General features: G+C 43.6%; 2 pseudogenes across 1 annotated transcript; one reads left to right on the top strand and one right to left on the bottom strand.

Annotated features, from left to right (window-relative positions):
- Nucleotides 1–1355: 1355 nt before the first annotated feature.
- LOC147613679 (LRR receptor-like serine/threonine-protein kinase FEI 2) lies at nt 1356–3000 on the top strand (annotated as a pseudogene).
- Nucleotides 3001–10717: 7717 nt separating this feature from the next.
- On the bottom strand, nt 10718–13081 carry LOC147613678 (ATPase 11, plasma membrane-type-like; annotated as a pseudogene). Its single transcript, XR_015263258.1, has 5 exons — nt 12665–13081; nt 12011–12505; nt 11620–11810; nt 11257–11532; nt 10718–11167 (listed from the first exon to the last, which is right to left on the bottom strand). The product of XR_015263258.1 is annotated as an ATPase 11, plasma membrane-type-like (transcript).
- Nucleotides 13082–15444: the final 2363 nt, after the last annotated feature.

The following is a 15444-nucleotide window of genomic DNA, read 5'->3' as shown; positions in this document are numbered from 1 at the left end:
CTTAAGGTGTTGTAGGCATAGTGGGAGAAACAATCTAGGCTCCAATTTTATATTCTACAAAAGCTATGAATAACGAAGCTGTTGTTTTAAGAAATTAAGTGCTCTATAGCTATCTAAAAGTTTTCAATGGCAAAACCATTATGGTCGCATTTATATTTACAAATGATACAACCATTATGGTCACATAATGAAATTATATATTTTTTTAAATTAAAAAAAAGCTTGCCAAAAAATCTTAGACATTGGATTAAGGAAGGATGTTGATCAAAGGAAGTTCCATCCTACCTTTCAAGGATGATTTTTAAGGGGCTAGGACACTCGTCAAAATGATGGGTTCAGTAGAACTAATTCACATTTTTTTATAATTTACCTTATTTTTGAGTCACTTAAAATAAATTTACGACCAAAATGCCGAAAAATGAGCATAACTCCCTTCAAAAAGTAACCTTGTTACCCTTCACAATGTCTTGCCTGAAAACCCTTTCCACACACGAGGGTAATTTGAGGGCCAAGGCTCCTCTTCGGCTTGTACATGTTGATCTATGTGGAAAGATGAATACAATTAGACTTGGAGGTTCTTCCTTTTTTTTTCATATTGATAGATTTATAAGAGGACGAAGATTTGGGTGTATTTTCTTAAAGAAAAGTCTTAAAATTTTGTAAAGTTTAATTGGGGAGAAAAATACCTCCTTCAAATTTTCAAAATTTATAATAAACAGTTGCAGGTTTCAAGGGCGAAGAAGATGCTGGATTGGCGTAAAATACCTCCCAATTTTCAAGATTTAGTTATAAACAGATTAAAATCTAAAGGCTGAAGAACTGCTGTAGACTTGACCGCTTGACCGATGTAGATTTGACCGCTGAAGGTGCCGGCCTGGAAGCATGACTCGAGTCGATTGGCGTAAAGAACTAGGTAGTAGCAAGATCTCATGTGCCAAGTGATTGCCACCGTCCGCCAGCGATGGTCAAGCTCTTATGTGCCAAGTGATTGCCACAGCTTGCCATTAGTAGGATGGGCAGCGTAGCAGGTAATCGGCTTGCCCTTGTCTCACTTTACGTATTGCCAATAGCTGCGCAGTTGTGCTGGATGAGAACACTACGTGCAGAAGATGATCTTATTGAATGTCTGAAGGCGTTCAAGAACTCTGTGGCTGATCCTAACAACTATTTGTCTAATTGGAACTTTGAGGATACCTCACAAGGCAGCATCTGTAGCTTCACTGGTGTTGCGTGTTGCAGGAACGCTGGGGAGAACAAAGTCCTCTCTCTCAAGCTGTGGCAAACGGGTCTCTCAGGGGGGTTTCCAAAAGGTGTATACAGCTGCAAGAGTTTAACACAATTAGATTTGTCCAATAATGACTTCGATGAGTCGCTTCCAGCAGATGCCGTATCTCACGACATTGGACTTGTCATAGAATGAGTTCAGTGGAAAGATACCAGAGAATTTAGAAGATTGCATGTACCTGAATGAGCTCCATCTGCAGAACAACCGTTTGATCGGTCAGATTCCATGAGGAATTGGGATCCTACCACGCTTAATTGACCTGGATCTTTCATCTAATGCGTTCTCAGGACAAATTCCATCCTCTTTCATCAACAGATCAGTATTAGACCAGGCAGCTTTCCCCGCTGCCGCTTTTGAGAACAACTCAGGTCTCTGCGGGCAGCCACTGATAACCGCGTGCGGGCGTAATGGGTCATCGTTTCTCAACAACGTCAAGCTGCAAATTTCGGCAGCGATTGTTGGCGTGCTACTTCTGGCCGCGGCGGCGCTTTCCGTTTGTTGGTGGAGAGGCAGGAAAGGGGAGAGTGATGCCGCCGTGGAGATGTTCGAGAAACATTTGAAAGTGAGCGGGAAAGAGCTGCGCCGAGCCACGTCGAGCTTCAGCCGAGCTTCAGCGGAGCCAACGTCATCGGAGCGGGGGGGACAAGCACGGTGTACAAGGGCAGGCTTGGCGACGGCCGGATGATCGCCGTCATGCATGGGTCTGGACGAGGTAGGCTTGTCGGATCACGCCCGAAAGCAGTTCTTGACAGAGCTGGCGGTATTGGGGAAGCTCCGCCACCGGAACCTGGACATCATGGCCATCATCCTCGACTACATGTCCATGGGCAGCTTGGACACTCTTCTCCACGGTGTTTCCTCTGACGCCAGCAGTAGAAGCAACGAACTGCAGCTTGGACACTCTTCTCCACGGTGTTTCCTCTGACGCCAGCAGTAGAAGCAACGAACTGCAGCTAGGGTACGTTGGAATGCGCTCTTGAGCATCCTGGTGGGCATCGCGGAAGGTCTGGCGTACCTCCACCACGAGTATGATGGCAAGAGCTGTGTCGTCCATGGAGACCTGAAACCCGGCAATGTACTGCTCGATGAGCACATGGAAGCACACATTGCCGATTTCGGGCTTGCTAGGATGGTGGGCGCCATCAACACGGCCACGCTAGCCATGAGTAGCGCATCTCCAGCTTGGTGGTCCTTCGGCTACACAGCTCTGGGTAAGTGCTGCTACCCATTTTGAAGCATACTAGGGATAATACATAGCAGATGACGTTTATGTGTTGAATTTGATTCTTGTGCCAACAAAACTAGAGTGCGCGCAGCAAGGAGTGGTGTCTCGCAAGACGGACGTGTTCAGCTTCGGAGTGATAGTGCTGGAGGTGATGACCGGGAAGCGTCCGAGCAGCTCCAGGCTGAAGGAGGGCGAGGAGACCTTGGCCGATTGGGTGCGACAGGCCGTAGTCGAAGGGGCAACGAGGCGGGTGATTGCGGCACCGTTAGAGACAGATTTTGAGCGATGGGGGGACGAGATCACAGCCACGTTGAGGCTTGGCTGCAGCTGCTGCTGCGGATCTCACATGCAGGCGGCCATTTGTAGGCCAGACATGCAATTTGTAGCAGCATTCCCTCGCAACAAGGCCATGAGTTGTTCGCCATCGGTGCTTGTCAATGAACCAGAGACTAGCGAGGAGAGGGAGGCCGAAATATGGATCTTGTCCTAATTATTACTTCGCATCACTCGTAAGTACAACAGTGGTCATCACTCGTAAGTACAACAGTGGTCATGACTCGTGATAGTTTCTTCGTATTACAACAGTGGTCATGACTCGTGATAGTTTTGACAGTGGTCATGATGGCTCGTGAATCGTGATAGCTTCTTCATATTACAACAGTGATCATGGCTCGTGATGTCTTCTTGGTTTTAACAGCCTCAGATTGTCAGCCCTTGTTCCAAAGTGTTGTCAGGTAAGAGCAGAGAGGGGCTGAAATTAAAGTAGTAGGGCAGGACAAATACACACACGAGGGTAACTCATGAGTCATAAGGAGTGATTCAAAATATTGTGTATGTAACAATGATAGCAAGTTTACTGGAGCCATGGCAGACGCCGCATGAGTGCTGGTGGGTGTCCACACAAGGGAGCCAAATCCTTAAAGGAATAAGAGAGGGTGGCTTATACAAAGTCATACTTAAAATTTTGTTGAATGCTACTAGAGTAAGGCATGTTCTAAGTCCGTTGTGGAAAAAAAAAAATACAACGGACTGAAGGCATGGCTATTCATTGAAACCATCGATTCACCTGCTAACCCTAATCAAAATTCTCTCTCCTGGTGGACAGGCTACCGCTGGGGTAGCCTGTCATGGCCTCTTTGGCCGTCCCCTCTCTGCCCTCATCGTCAGGTCAGGTCAATCTCTCTCCAAGTGCATGGCAGTTGCATGCACATGCAAGACCCACTCTGCTCCAGTTCAACTCGCCGATTCGACCAGCTTCAACCTTCTCCCCCTGCTGCAGTGTACAAAGCTTTCCATGGCCCCCAAAGTGGAATTGTCGAGGAAGCTGGTGTCAATGTGCAAGTTGCTGAATCCGGACCAGTACAGAAACCTCCTTTTCCTCTGTCTATCGCTTCCCCTCTCTCCCTCGGACATCTTGCCTCCAGACCTCATGGTAGCGGAAGCAACGGTGCTGCTGGAGAGCAGGCGCAGGAGCGACTCAGGATGGAGGTAAGCCCTCAGTTACTCTTCCTTCTTCCCAAATCAGGAGGATTCAGCATGATTTGGAAGCTAGGGCACTCATCGGGCTGTTGGCGGGTCCTAGACCCCCTGCAGAGGTGCTTAGAAGTTGGATACGCTCTCAGTAGGGTGCGCTTGGTGCTGAAGTGGAGACCATTCAGGCTCTCCCTAAAAGCCATTATCTGTTTGTGTTCAGACACCTGCAAATGGCGTTTGATGTCCTCAGTAGAGGCCAGTGGCTTATTCAAAATTCCCCCCTTAGTTTATTCCGCTGGAATAAAGACTTCAATCCTGAAGTTTCTGCTTTGGTTAACTACCCGGACTGGGTAGAATTTCCTAATCTGCCCCTCCACTATCATAATCATCTTGGAGCTATTGGTGCTAAGCTTGGGAAAGTTCTGGGAGGTAAACCCCGCTCTAACTATGTGCCATCATGGCACCCTCAAGTACTCATAGAAATGGACATCTCTCTGGATTTGCCCTCAGTGATAGACATCTTCACTGACGATGGGGAGCACCTCGAGCAAGCCATAGTTTACAAGTACCTACCCTCTGGCTGTTTTCATTGTGGTGCCAAGGGGCACTTCGTGAGAAATTGCCCTCTTCGTGCGCCGAATAATGCTCCTCCCCCAGCTTCTCCAGATTCCACCCCGCTTTAGCAAGGACCTAAAGAAGCAAGAAACATTCCCCCTAGGAGGGCGGCTAAAGAGACCTGGCAGGAGCAGAGTAAGCCTAGGCTTAAAACTGTCAACAAATTTGCTCTTTTAGCTTCTCTACCAGAGTGGGTGGATTCGGAGGTTGAAGAGTCTTTACTTTCGGGCTCTGATGAAGAAATCGAGGTGGATAAATCACTAGAAGAAAATCGACCAAAACACAATGTTCGATCTGAATGCAAATACTCAGGGGGTGGAAACCTCTGCTAATAAGGAGAATGAAGTGCCTGTGGAGGGGGATGGGTCGCCCATACCTATGGAGATCCATAAAGACCATAGAAGGCCAATGCAAGCTGCTTCTCAGGCATCGCCCAAGAGATCCCAGGTTAAGAAATCCCTCAAGAAGTCTCATAATGAGGATTGTTTCTTGGAATATCAAGGGTCTGTCAGACCCCAACAAGGCTAAGAAACTGAAACAATGGTTTTGCATCAACCAATCGGAGGTAATAGCGCTTCAGGAGGTCAAAGTCACTGGAGACGACCTTCTTAGCCATCTCAGAGGATCACATATGGTTTTGTTCGGGGTTCTGGAGGAGCTGTTCTGGGAGTTCCTGGTAGTTGGGACGTTGTACCTAACTCGGTTGTTGGTGGTTTGAATTGGATCGCCGTTAGTCTCAGAGGATCACATATGGTTTTGTTCGGGGTTCTGGAGGAGCTGTTCTGGGAGTTCCTGGTAGTTGGGACGTTGTACCTAACTCGGTTGTTGGTGGTTTGAATTGGATCGCCGTTAGGCTAGACAATCTAGTTAAAATGCAAATTTGTTCTGTCTACGCAGGGGGCTCGGTTGCTGACAGAGTCAATCTGTGGATTGAGCTCAAGGCGATGGATGGTCCTGTAGTGATGGTTGGAGACTTCAATATGGTGGAGTCTTCAGCGGATAGATATAAAGGTATGGGCCAGGTAATTAAGGGCTTGGAGAAAGAGAGGTGGACTCAAGTCAAAGAGTACTTATCGTTGTGGGACTTAGGTGAGGAGGCTGAGTTTACCTGGCAGAATTACTCCTCTGGTGATAACGCCAGAAAGGCTAGACTTGATAGATGCTACATTTCGTCGGAGCTAGCCAATATTTATTCCAGGGTTAAGGCTAAACCGAAATATTCCTCCTGTTTGTCGGATCATTATCCGCTGGTAGTCACCTTGGATGATAAAGCCACCAAGCTAAGAAATTCTTGGTTCCACACTAATGCTTCCCTCTTCCAGTTAAAGGAGGTTCAGAAAGAGGTTATTAAGAAGATTTGGGTAAATGCATTCTGCAACGCTCACTCACCAGCTGCTGCTGCTGCTTGGTCTCAAGCTCTGAGGGAGACTCAAAAAGCACTTACTGATTTTAGGAAGGAAGTGACGATTATAAGAAGGAAAAGAAGAGAAGCAGCTTACCAACAGCTCTTGGAACTTGAAGCCAAGGCTAATCCTGTAGCAGCGGAGGACCAGGATGAGATTACTCGGTTGAGAGCTCAGATCAGATTAGAGGAGGAGCTGGCCCTCAAACACACCACGATTTTCTTCAGAGAATGGTGGACTGGCAAGATTGACTGTCCTTCTAAAGAAATGTTTAAGGTTCTTAGGAAAAAACAAGCTAAGGACTTAGTGCCTTTGCTGTCTACAAGCGAAGGTGATGAATACTCTTCAAGGTGCAATATTCTTTGTCGAGTACTAAGTTGATATAGTGTCTTTTCTTTAAGTGTTATTCAACTCTTGGAGTCTCCATAGCAATAAAAATAATCCAAAGAGAGCAAGAGAAAAAAGACAGTAGAAAGAAAAGAGAGGAAAAAAATCCCATCATGGTCCATAGAAGAGAGAATTTTATGTATTCAAATATTTGAAATTAGCTTATTTTAGAAAACATGTACTAAAGTAGGTAAGAGGGCCACCAAATGGATAGGCGAATTAAAGACTATAGATACGTGATGGATGGCATATTAAAGACACTCTCCTCTAAATATAGGTAAAAGAGACACATTTAATATAGCTATTTGTATCTACTATTTTAGTTAAATCACTTTAATTAAGAAAGTTAATCCAATCCTTACACAACCCTTTTTTTAACGTTTTTAGCCCTGATGTACCCTTAGACTCATGTCTACAGACTTACATGCCTATACGCTCATGGCTCACATCTGTAGACTCACGACATGAGTCTACAGACTTACATGCCTATAGGCTCATGGCTCACATGTGTAGACTCGCGCCTCTAAAATCAAGGGTCGTGTCTCTAGGCTCATGCTTGCTGCTGCTCTAGTTCCTCCCCTACCCTTCCCCCTTCCCTCTCCCCAACTATATCCCCCTTTCCAGCCTGGCTTGCATGGGACAGATTAAGCCTACCTAAGTGTGAGGGAGGGATTAGTATTCTATATCTTCCTTCTCACACAGTTGCAAGGATGGCACTTCTTCTCCCTAGGTGTCTTAAACATAAGGAGATTTGGACTAGGATACTAAAAGAGCTTGTGGAAGATTCATATATTTATTTTGACGATAGTTGGCAAGGCCTAGGATAGAAGGATAAAATATTCTCTCATATCCCTCTTAAGATTACAGGCTCTCCCTTCTGTGTAGAATGCATTGAAATCCCGGTTGGAACCAGGCCTACAGTCAAAATTTGGTTTAAGAAGGGGGATCTTCTAGAAAAATAGTCACCTAAAGGATGCATCATTGAAGCCATGGTTGAAGCCTGCATTCAGCTTGGATATCAAATCTCATGAGAAAAGTCTTCTTTTGTATTGGATGATGAAAGATGGTCTGAAAGATGTTAAGATGTAAAGTTGCTTTTGGTAAATAAATATATTTATTGGTCCCACAAAAAAAATCGTCACCTTGGTTTTATTGAGGTTCACAATGAGATCACCTGCATCACAAAAGGCCCGTAGTGCCCCTAAATGTCTTTGCATGCCCTTTGGTGTTAAGATATGATCTAGGGTGGAGTGCATGTACATCCTCCTTTGTAAGTAGACTCCGCTAGCCTGGCCTAGGGCACTCTGGCCTAGGGCACCTCCACAACACCCTCAGGACCTCTGACCCGGGGCCACCAGCAGGTGGTGGCAGAATCTCTTGAGAAATTGACTCTGCATTTGCCTGTGCATGTGTAACCGGCTGAGCACATCTGGCTGTGCCACTAACACAAGGCACTTTTGTTCATTCTCTATATAGTAAAAAAAACAATTCACTAGATAATTTCCTAGATATAAATGAACATATCTAGAAAAAGTGCAAACTAGAGAAAATGAAACACTTTCCTAGATAGCTAACTAGGAAATACAATGCATGGATTTTTCTATATAGGAAAATTTATTTATATAGTAAAAATTTCCTATATAAAATATTTTCCTACAAGGAAAAAATCTCCTATGTAGGAAGATTTTCTCTATATAGAAAAATTTGCTTACATAGGAGAAATTTTCCTATATATGTAAATTTATCTATATAGAGAAATCCATGCATTGTATTTTCTAGGTAGCCTATCTAGGAAACTGCTTCATTTTCTCTAGTTTGCACTTTTCCTAGATATCCTTATTTGATCTAGGAAATTATATAGTGAATCCATTGTATCTCTGTCTAGAGAATGCTTATTAGCTTATTCTCTAGAGATAGGTTATGTGAGTGAATGAAAGGTGGGATGCCCAATTAAGTGAGGTTTTCTTAATGAAGGTGGAAGCAACCATGCTAACACGATTTAAATGTTTATTCATAGCTGGTACTGCATGTTAAACTCTGTAAGAGATCAATGGTAATGAGCTTTCATGACTGTGGTCATGTTGTGCCGAATGTGAAGAAAGTTATCAATGCTCTTGTCATGCTGGAGGCTAAGGGCATTTAGCATCCATCATGCCCATAGCTTGATTGAGTTATCCACACAATGGCTTACAGTCTATAGGTAGACAAAAATGTATCCAAAACAATGTAGGAGACAGACTCCATCTTTCCATGTGTCAAAAAACAAGGCAGAAAAGATGGCAGGTGTAAGCTTAGAAAAAGACAAGGTAGAAAAGATGGTAGGTAAGCTTAGAAAAAGGAAGTAACATACCTTTCCCCATCTTGCTAAAAATTTTGTCTGCATGTCCAAAGCACGGAAAAACGCCACATGAAATTTAGAGGTCAGAAAAACTCATAAACTAGAGAGGAATTAATAAAAGCATAAGCGAGAATACAACTCAACTTCAAGGTCAAGCCAACATGAAAAACCCTTTAGTGAATGAACGAAATGCATGGCAAATCAAACCACATATGAGCTTATGTAGAAGTGAATCAAGCTGCCAAGTTGTAAGCCAAGATGTGGTGTAGGATTAGCAAGTGTCATTACAGTGGGAAGTAATATTTTCTCCAAGCTGAAACATGTAGTGCCCATCTTTGTCATCTTCACACCAAGGAGGGGATTGAGTCCTCCGTTCACATAGGCATTCAGAGGAGCAGGACTGGACCTTGCTTGAGCAAAAGTGCCCCCTTCGTCATGCCTTTCATGCTCCGTAAAATGATGCCCACTGTTGGCAATAGGCTCGGGCCTACACAAACCATCCAACGTCCATGTTCCACCATCATAAACATACTCTTTTATAATGAGACCCTTAACCATGAACAAATCAATACCAGCATATTTAATGTTGATTAAAACAAGCCATCGAGAGACATGCCTACTATTGATCTATAGCAACAAACCAAATCCCACCTTCTTCATCAACATGGGGCATTCAAAGATCTGTCTTAGGACCAAAATGGTGCCCAAAAGTACTCATGTGATCAGTATAGCACAATCAAAATCCCTTGTCTATAATTTGCCTCTTCATTGGGCTTGGCTAGTGCGGCTTGTGTTTGTTGGAATGTCAGATGCATTGACATGGCCTGATGCTAGAGGTTCCCACCTACAACATATCCAATCTAATCAGGAAAATGAATCGTTGAGAATTTTACAAAAAAAATTGAAGACTGCGAATTACAAGGTTCAAATACGCACAAAAAGAAGTCACAGTTGTTGGATGAACATCGATAAAAGCATCTCCCACAGTTCCTTTCTTTGTGTGCTGTAAGCAAGGAGCATACTTGCTGACAGTGGCACATCACTGAGCCTTTACATACTAATGATAGCATCACAGTTATATATACTATTAAAAAATTTCAAAGAGAAAAACATTTACTAGAAGCTATTCAAAGGTTGGGAGGGCTTGAAGAATCTTCCATGATTTTACCTGTTGGATTAGGTGCTGACCTTCGATCTTGATGAGAGGTCCCTTTTTGGTCAAGCTTAGAGCTATTTTGCCCAATGTTAGCACCTCTATTTCCAACATGCCGCAATAAAGATTGTCAAAAGATCATACATGTTGATGAGGTCAATTTGTGAATGTGATGACTTGACTGACCCTGTATCCCAGTTTCACATAGTTCAATCAGCTCCTTTAGGATGGAGTCACCACCTCCGACACAACTTGCATGCAAAACATGAGTTAACAAACACAAGTCACACATCTAAAATGTTACAGGAGTTGAATAACACATACAAGGTTATTTTCCCAAAAACCTCTCTTCTAGGTGCAAATGATTCTTGAATGGTTCTGGTCTTATTATACAGCTAAACCTTCAATACACTACTTTTCAGCGGGTTTCTGGCCATCAATTTTTTTTAAAAAGAATGTAACTTTATCAGCACATCTGTAAAGTTCTTTGTGTGAACCATTTTCCACCAATAACATGGGCCCAGATGTTCAATGGGTTTCATGGCATGTAGCATAATAATCTAGACATGTGGATATTGTCCTTATTACAGATTAATAAAGCCTCTAAACATGGAAGGCAGATCTGGGCACAAGGCAACTCCTTTGAGGCTTGGCAAGTAGAATGGAATGGGTTGCCTGGCTTCCTCATTCCCCAAACCAGATTGGTTGGCTACAATTGTTGCAGCCCAACCAGCGAGGTCGATTGGCCAGCCCCCTCTGCTACTCATTCTCACTCTTATTCAACATAGCCCTCTTACTCTCAATGGGTCTTGCTCGTAGACCACTAGGGCTTGCCCTTGGATCCCTCCTCTTAAACCTGGGAGTTGAAGGCATGTTGACTTTGGTCAAGCCAGACTGCTCCTCCTTGTGGTACACACAAGACATGATGTATTAAAGAAAAAACACAACAAAAGGACCCTAGTAGAGAGGGTTTTTACCTTTGAATGAGTAGGATCATGTTGCAGCCGATGTGTATAGCATTACTGTTAACAGGTCGGCATTACCTTCTCGTTTTCACGTTGCCTGATCGACTCGAGAAGGGGGTTGGATTTCTCTGACAAGCTGAGATCGCTTGGCTCAAGCAAATCAACCCGCAACATCAAGGATGGCAGAAGCGCTCCACGCAAAGGCAGAGCTGTCTCTCCTGTGTCCATGCGCGTGTGTCCATGCGCGGTGGGTCAAACAGAGAAAGCAAGCCATAGAATTCCCATGGTCCTCCTTCCCTCTCCTTAGTACCCTCGGGAACTTCCTGGGAAAGAATGAGATGGAAATTAGACATATATTATATTCCACAGATAAAGAATCAAAAACTCTGTAATTTAACCACATGATTTTCACCTGGTAAGCAACAGCCAGGGCACGCAAACCCCTTTCAGCATACTGATCAATGATTGTATGCACCTGGTTATTTATTTCATTTTTATTGTGTGCTAGTTCTAGAATGTGTTCCGGTGCTCCCTTTGTGGCACGGTGCATTTTTCCATCAGGTGTTAGATAAGTAATCGCAGTTCGTTTGTCCACAGGATTGAAAGGAAGGAAGTGAACTTCCTGAATGCCTTGCCTAGCTTCTTTTGGATCAGCAAGCATACTTACAATAGCTTTGTCTATAGCATCCTGCTCCAGATCACACAAGTTATGGTAATTACATATTAAGGAAAGATTAATGTTGATCAGCATATACTGCACTCCCATCCATCTCACCTGATTTTCAAGACGGGAAGCCTGAGCTGCAGTCAAGAGGACAAGCTCTTTGTTTGCTTTGGGCGAAACAACTTCAATAAGGTTTCTGTCCACACTGTCAGCTCATTGAGAGTAAGAGTACATGTCTTGTCAGAGTAGAGAATGTCCATTCCAGCAAGCTCCTCAATTGCAGTCATGCGCTTTACAATAGCCTGTTAGTATCACAGTGAGATGAGCTAACAGCAGTTGAACTTTCCACACTTTGACTACTGTCATGCTTTTTACTCTTTCAGCAATTGACTATACAAGTAATGCATGATGCTACCCCTACGCTCTGCAGAGAGGTTTAAAGTGCTCTGTCATGCACACAAGGAAGTGCTCTATTAAAAAAGGAGACAAACACATATATTACCTGGTTGGAGCTAAGAGCATGGGAGCCAATGGCCATGGTGACAGAAAGAACAGTGGGCATGGCTATGGGGATTCCACTGATAAGCAAGATGACCAGGTTTTCAACGCCCGTGCGGTAAGGAGTGTGCTGAGTGAACATCACAATGGACTCACCCATGATGCCCACTAGGATGATAAAGAAGCAGAAGTTTCCAATTTTCCTTAAAACCTCCTGAAAGCGGCCAGGATTCTATGTGGTGTCATTAAGGTGGCATGAATGTCCCATGAGAGTGAATTTTCCAGTGGCGATAACAAGGGCGTCTATCTCTCCCTGCTTCACAACAGAGCCAGAAAAGGCCTCATGGCCAGGATGCTTCGTTGCTGGAAGGCTCTCTCCTGTCATGGCGGACTCGTCAAGCAGCAAAGGATCACCATCTAGCAGCCTACAATCGGCTGGCACAATGTCACCAAGCTTGATGGCGACAATGTCGGTTACGACGATGGCAGCGTCCACCTCCTGGGGCATGCGACAGAAGGCATGGTCAGCCATGCTTATACAATAAGGGGAATGGAGTGTATTCAATGTACAGACCTGTGTTTGCTTCTCACTAGGAAAACACACGCTCTAAAAACAAACAACAGCACTAAACCTCTTTTAATTTATCTTAATCTCTACCTGATAGTGGCCATCTCGCAGCACACGGGCACGGGCAGCGAGCTTCTTCATGATCTCATCCGTGGCCTTGCCCGCGTGACGCTCCTCAAGGTAGGAGATAGTGGAATTGACAAAGAGGAGGAAGATGATTCCGACAAAGTCCTGCCAATCGGGCACCTTGTGGTCGCTGTTGTCCAGTAGGATGGCGACGACGGCAGCCATCTCCATGACCCATGACAGGGGGTTCCACATGAACGTACCTGGAAGAACTTACGAAGCTCGCTCTCCTTGATCTCCTCTAGCTTGTTTGGCCCCATTTGTTGCAGCCTACGTGCCGCCTCCACTGAAGTCAGCCCTGCTTTTGTATAGTCCAGGACGTGAAACACCTCCTCCATAGCCACGCTCTTGAGCATGTCACCAGCAACACTGAGTGCGCATCCTCTAACCAAGATTAGCCGAAAGTTAGGTTTTTTCATTATTTTTAATAAAAATTTTACACCACACCCTCTCTCTCTCTCTGCTCTTCTCCTCTCTCTAACCTCTCTCTCTTATCAACACACATGTCCCTTACTTCCCCCTCCACATGTCCCTTACTTCCCTCTCTCTCTCTCTCTCATGAACACATGCATGTCCCTTACTTCCCTCTCTCAATGCGTGATTAGAGTCATGGAAGCTGAAGATTCTATTGGCCAGATTTATACACGTCCCGTACTTCCCCCCCCTCTCTCTCTCAATGATTCTACTAGCCAGATTTCATCAAATCTCTTTGCACCAAACCAATATACATGAAATCCAATCAAGCCAATGTTTCTTTCATACATTCATATTTAGTATTCTTCTTTAAACTCATAGATTTTTTAGTGCGAAAATTCAAAGATTAATTTCTAAAATCTCGTCATCTCTAGTGACCTTAGCTTTTATCATCTCAAGATGTTATAAGCACTTAGGACTAAACGAGGACTTATTCTCAAAGTCATCTTAGGTCTTAAATCATAATCATCTCTAGTAAGCTCTTTGTTGTCTCACTCAAACCAATAAAAGCTCACATGATCTTAGCTTTGATCATCTTAGGATTTTATAAGCACTTAGGGCCAAGCTAGGTCCTTATTCTTAAAGCCATCTTAGGTCTTAGATCATGATCATCTCTAGTAATATCTTTGTTATCTCTCTCGAACCAATAACATCTCACATGACCTAAGCTTTGATCATCTCGAGATTTAATAAACACTTAGGGCCAATCTAGGTCCTTATTCTTAAAGTCATCTTAGGTCTTCGATCACAATCATCTCTAGTAATCTCTTTGTTGTCTCACTCGAGCCAATAAGAGCTCCTACTATATGACCTTACCTACGATCTTTACGGTTGAATTCAAAGATGGATTTCATTGTGGTGAGATGAAGACAAGGGCTTTGATGGGTGCAAGTAGTGTAGAAGAGGGTGAGTGGTGATATGGGGATGCCAAAGAGTTTGGATGGGCCATCATCAATGGCTAATCATGGCTATAGCTCACGCACGTGAAGGGATGTGTGCATGTGATGATCTCTTTGTTGTCTCACTCGAGCCAATAAGAGCTCCTACTATATGACCTTACCTACGATCTTTACGGTTGAATTCAAAGATGGATTTCATTGTGGTGAGATGAAGACAAGGGCTTTGATGGGTGCAAGTAGTGTAGAAGAGGGTGAGTGGTGATATGGGGATGCCAAAGAGTTTGGATGGGCCATCATCAATGGCTAATCATGGCTATAGCTCACGCACGTGAAGGGATGTGTGCATGTGATGACCCTTCAAGCATCATCCATCTCGGTGCCTATAGGTGAAGCTTTCAGTTGCCTATAGGTGAAGCTCTCTCTTTATTGTAAGTAAAGCTTTGTGGATCACATATATGTGTCTCTTGATGTTGATGGTGAGCACAACAGCCTGTATTATATGTAGATGTTCAAACCTTTATGGTCTTTGTATTTGGTTCTTTGGTCTCAAAGGGTCCTTTTTTTGTGTGTTGTTTATATGGAAGATGAGTGAATTCGATGATGGCCTTACCTCTAGCCTATGCTAAGAGTGATATTGATACACCACCATATACGTTAGTGGAGGTGTAAAACAAAATAAAGGAGTAAAAAGTGTTGTAATTAAAGATACTAAATTTTAAATATAGCTCATATTATATAATTCATATAGCTCACAAGATAGATTATCAAATTGATATTGGAGCATACTATTGATCTTCTTGGAAGCTATAAGTATGATAGCTCATAAGAGCTCTATATATAACTAGTCTTATGTGAAATCTTCCAATCCCTAAATATTAGATCAAAAGAGGTAATGTTTTAGGTATGATCATACAATATCTTAATATTAATCATCTTAGGCCTTAAATCATGAGCCTAATAGATAATCTTACATTGATATGATTAGAATTCTAGAATATGAATATGTTGATTGTTTGAACCACTCAAATCAAACGACAAATTCAACTTGTGACCATGGCCATCAAAACACTTGGTGATATTTCATTTATGTGGAGTCTATTTAACATTTGCATCAACAGACTCTGCAAACTCAGCCCATGCAACCCTATACTTTCCTATGTCAACAGTAGTAAAGGGGGCTATTGTGCTATTCTCATAAACAAAACCACGAGCGAAGGCAATCGAAAGCTCATGATTGATGGGCTCTCGGTGGTACACCTTATAATGCAAGGTCACCATTTTTTAATAGAGGTGAGGATTTAAATCCCGAGAATACTGATAGCCAATCTTTGACTAGTATGTTTGCATCCATCAATTGCCTCGGGTTGGCCC

The sequence above is a fragment of the Cibotium barometz genome, chromosome 43 (genome assembly GCF_041138505.1).
Source record: "Cibotium barometz isolate CiBa-2024 chromosome 43, ASM4113850v1, whole genome shotgun sequence".
Lineage (NCBI taxonomy): Eukaryota > Viridiplantae > Streptophyta > Polypodiopsida > Cyatheales > Cibotiaceae > Cibotium > Cibotium barometz.
The sequence above is the reverse complement of the archived record's forward strand: the minus strand, read 5'-3'. Positions and strand labels throughout refer to the sequence as shown.